Source organism: Canis lupus, chromosome 7, assembly GCF_003254725.2.
Source record: "Canis lupus dingo isolate Sandy chromosome 7, ASM325472v2, whole genome shotgun sequence".
Lineage (NCBI taxonomy): Eukaryota > Metazoa > Chordata > Mammalia > Carnivora > Canidae > Canis > Canis lupus.
Window position 1 is genome coordinate 57170644 of NC_064249.1, and position 5303 is coordinate 57175946.

Genomic DNA, 5303 nt, shown 5'->3' on the forward strand with positions numbered 1-5303 from the left:
AAACATCATAACTTCTAGCCTTTGATCTCAATGATCCCTTGTGCAGGTCAGCTCGCTACAGTAGTAATACCTACAATCAAAGAGTTAAAGTCCAATATCCTGAACACGGCTCTGCAGAGTAATTGGTTGGCTTTTTTTTTTTTTTTTCATGTCAACGTTCAGTATCCAAGTGCCTAGCTGAAACCTGTTATAATATATACATCCTTGCCCCCAGGATTATTAATGGACACTAGACTAAAAGAAAATTTCAAATTAATTTTTAATCTCAGTCTTCCAAACAGTAACATCTGTGAAGCTCCTCCTGCCCATCTAACCCTGTGCTGCTTTCATATATTCATTATGTCCATGGCTTTTTATCATTCCTTCAGTTAATAAAAAATTCATGGAGTTACAAAATCCCCTTATATACTAGAAATCTGACATATTTGATAATTAGATGTAAAATAGCAAAATAGCAACATATCTCATTCTTGAAAATTCTCATCAAGCAAACTCAAGATGGAGGGTAAAAAGTCTAGGAATGGTCATTGGTTTTTTGATAAACTCATGCTCTTGACCCAACTCTCAATTCTTTCTCTTTGTCCTTCTTTTCTCAGGATAACTTCTCTTTAAAGACAACTTTCTGTGTTCCTATGATTCCACTCTCAACTTAAGTGTGATGCAGTCGTTATGTTTTTGAGACACCAGTTTTCCCCACTCAGGATTGGTCTTTGCCCCACTTTGCTCTCATAGAAAGGACATGGAAAGACATGTGGTAGAGACACACGGGAGGATGCTCTTTGTGAATTCAAGCAAGTCATTCCCACCCTTTGAGGGTATGATTAAGTGTTCAAGGGAAAAGTTAAAAATGGTAGGTAGAATCAATTCCAATCAGTTGGAATCAACTGAGCAATCAGTTGCTCTCTGGGATCCTGCAGACAGGTTGTGGGATCCAAAATCAAATAGGCCTGTATCCCATCTAGTGCTACAAGGAGACAAGAACACTCTCTACAAAAGAAAGCATGTCTTCAGAGGAAGAGAATAACTCCTTTGAGACAAGAGGGGCATGGAAATATCAGAGAAAGCCACCAGACTTAAAGGGCCATAGGGAGAGGAATAAGAACGTCTCCATAGCGGGCTGCATAGAAGGACAACCAAGGACTGGACAGAGGGATGGATATTTCAGAGGATGTCTGTGAGCACAGAAGTCATCGGGATCAGATGGGGCCTTAGGCTATTAAGCTTGGGCACAAGCCTAAGGGTAAAAGTTGGGAATCCTCAATTGACAGCAATTAAATTTCTCCCACTTACGTGGATGAGGACCCAAAATAATAATTACATTACAGAAAAATAAAGATATGTATAATGTACATCTGCTTTTGTGAACTATGTGTAACTGAGATACCGGATTACAAGCTATGTGTTGGAACAGACAGCTCACATTTGAAGTTAGGAAATTGAAAGGAGGGAGATAGGAGGCAATCATTCCTAGGACTCCTGTGGTCTGTCTTGAACTCTACCTAATACAGCATATGGATGGCCTCACTAGGAATTTCACGGACAGTCATGGGGTTATGGCTGAAATCCAACTCTGGAAATGTGTTTTGACTACAATTAATGGATATCTTTTACATTTCATTCTTTCTGGGATTGTCAATAAACCTCTTTAATGCAGAAGCTACACTTAATTGATCTAACATACCTCTAGCTCTGCTCACTGTATCCCAGGAAACTGTGTCTGCCTCTGGTTGTTGGTCCTCTTCTGGTCTTCATTTTTCCCAGGGAGTATCACAAACAGTGCATGAGATTTTAGGCTTACAGATTGCTCTGAGAGCTCCTGGAACCATCAGGAAAGTATATTTCTCTCAGGAATGTGACTCCTCAAAATCCTCACGGAGTATGAGAACATTCTAAACTTGAGGGGAGCATATCCTGAATGTAAAAAAAGCATTCTAACAGGAAATAGTACAGAGATTGTAACACAAGATCCAAAAGACTTCCTATTTCTCCTCTTAAAATGCCCATTTCTTCTACCCAGTTCTTCTTCCAAAAACAACAAAGTTTTTGTAAGTTATTTCATGCATTCTCCAAGGGTAGCTTTTTATGAAATCTTATCAATACATCTATAACATATTATGGAGGAGCATATATTTGAATTTAAATGAAATGGATCTAGGAAAAAGGAAGAGAATGGGAAGTATGATGACCAAATCAGTCCCCGGGCAGCCAGGAGAACACAAATTCATTGGCAGCCCAGACAATTAAAGGGCAGAAAAGCTCATAAGACATCTAATTCCCTGATATTGAGCAGAATAAATCATATTCTTATAAGCCCCTCCCCAACCATCAACTCTTACCCCATTTTTCAAAATTGTGTATGTTATTGTATTAGTTAGGGTTCTCCAGAGAAGCAGAACCAATAGGATCTGCATATAGATAGAGAAATTTATTTAAGAAATTGGCTCACATTATTTTGGAGGCTGGCAAGTCCAAAATCTGCAGGGCAGGCTGGCGGTCTGGAGACCTAGAGAAAAGGTGATGTTGTAGCTTGAGTCCAAAGGCAGTCTGCTGGCAGAATTATCTCTTCTTCTAGAAACCTTGGTCTTTTGTCTCTTAAGGCCTTCAAATGATTAGATGAGGCCCACCCACATAAAGATAGGAAATCTGCTTTCTCAAAGTCTACTGAGATAAATGTTAGTATCATCTAGAAAATATCTTCACAGTGACATTTAGACTGGTATTTGACCAAATATCTGGATACTGTGGCCTAGCCAAGTTGACACATAAAATGAGCCAACAGTTACCCTTTTTGCTTCCCTTCTTTTATTTGCCAGACTCTTCTGGATCACTTGTTTATTGGATAGCTATTGGTTATACTAAAGGTGGCTATTATTGCCATTTAATCCAATTGGTTCATCTGTCAACCACACCCGTGGCTGAAGACAAAGATGCTATATTGTAGTTCCTGGTGAGCATGAATAACAATACAGTCACATCTGTAATACTAGGAAAATATCAAAGGACCAAGAGTTACCCTTCAACTTCACAAAGTCAGTTCACTGAGGCAGTGAGGAACAATTCTATCCCTACACAGCATGATTCTACTTTAAATCTCTAGACTGGATAGGGGGTTTTGTCTGTTTTAAGTAATTTGTATACCATCATGGGGCTTGATCAAGAATTACCTGCTCTACTCATTTACTCTGGACTGGCTTAATACAGGGAGCTCTTATGCTGGGAGCTAGTCCACCAAGAAATAGTGGTGGGGGTGGAGAGGGCGGAAATTGCAGCAGGATGGTGAGCTAACAGCTTCCTCTCACCACTACAAAAGGATCACCAGGTGGCCCAAAAAGTTTGGCAACCCTACTCTAGCTCAGCTGGCTTGAGGCCATTAAAAATTCGCCCCAAGCTAGCACAGGTCTAAAATGGGCATCCATTGGCTCCACAATGCAAACAGTGACATGTGAGATTGCTCCTAAACTCACACCTGTATATCTACTTCACTGGACTGTTCAAGAATTTTAACCATCTGAACTCAAGTCCAGTTTTCTGTCCATAGCTCAGGACTGCAAATACTGCAAATGAAAAAGGGATTCATCACTTTTTCTGTGCTTCGGTTGTACTTATACATGGCATTCATTGCCCAGGATTGTGGTTCTTTACTTACAAATCTGCCTCTCCTCTAAGTGACTAACTAGAAGCAGTCTCACTGAAATGTGCAACTCTGCTACTCACACTCAATAGGCTCTTGGTAAACGTTCATGGAAAGAAACAGACCAGACTATTGAAAATCAGTGTCCACCTATGAATTGCTTGTTTAGCCTACCTCATAACTACTAGGCACAAAAAAATTTTTTTCACTGGCAGAGAGGCCAATGAAATCACATGTTTTCATCCTGCATATTTTTGCCCAACAAGAATACAGGCATCCCTCACTTTTTGAAAGTTCACTTTATACCATTTCATTTACTCAAAAGACCTACATTAGTACCTGTTTTTACTAACTAAAAGAAATCCCAAGATCTTTGCTTTTATGAAAAGAGGTGAAAAGTGCCAGTAGCACTTAGCGTTTGCCTTGCAGTGAACCTTTTAGAGGCAGCGTGCACCAGGAGAGCGAGAGCAGCCGCCAAGCACCTTCCAGCGGAACTGCACTCAGCTTCTTAGCATCCAGTAGCCAAAGCTTTGACTTGTTGTCTGTGAGCATCTGTGCTTTGTTTTGTTTATTTTGTGTATCCATTAGCAAGATAAGCCTAAGGTATCAGAAAAGCCCAAGAGAGGTCATTTTTGGGGTCTAGGACTACTCAAAACCTTTTCCATCTAAGTGAACGGTAATCACTTCTTTACATCAGTTTGGTTTATCAGAGATTTCATGGGAATGCTCTACATTCAGGTAGGGAGGACACCTGTATTTCTCCCAGGAAGTGATGCAAGGCTTTGTTGTGATGCATTTTTATGAGTTGCCTATGTACATATCACTGCTTCATGATTTAGTTGGGCCAAATCACACTGTATACAAAGTGACAAAGGAGGGGATCCCTGGGTGGCTCAGCGGTTTAGCGCCTGCCTTCAGCCCGGGCCGTGATCCTGGAGACCCTGGATCAAGTTCCACGTCGGGCTCCCTGCATGGAGCCTGCTTCTCCCTCTGACTGTGTCTCTACCTCTCTTTCTCTCTCTACTCCCTGTGTCTCTCATGAATAAATAAAGAAAATCTTAAAAAAAAATGACAAAGGAATACTTCCAGAGGGTGGGATTATGTGTGACCAAAACAAGCATGGTTTAAAAAATCCATCCGTATGAATGCATTCAGTGCAGACTGGCTCCATTTATTTTCTTTTTAAAAAAATATTTTTTAAAATATTTTTATTTTTTTATTTGAGAGAGAAAGAGCTTGAGCAGGGGGACGGGGAGAGGCAGAAGCAGACTCCCTGCTGAGTAGGGAGCCCAATGAGGGCCTCCATCCCAGGACCCCGAGATCACAACCTGAGCCGAAGGCAGACACTTAACCAACTGAGCCACCCAGGCACCCTATGCTCCATTTATTTTCAAGAAAATGTCTACTAAATACCTAAAAACTATAGTTTGCCTGTCAATTGTTCTTTAAGTAAAACATGGTGTCGATGAAAAAAAGCAGCTAGTTCAACTATGTTAATCCCAGTGCTTTTCCTCAAAAACATGTAAATTGAGCATAGCAGTGGATATTTTGGGTCAGCTAAGGTGATATCGTTATAGGCCTCTTATATACAATCACCAAAATTCAATCAATCTGCTTTAAAAACTAGCCAGTTGTAACTTGTGCCTAAAACTACACACCATCTAACTTGTTT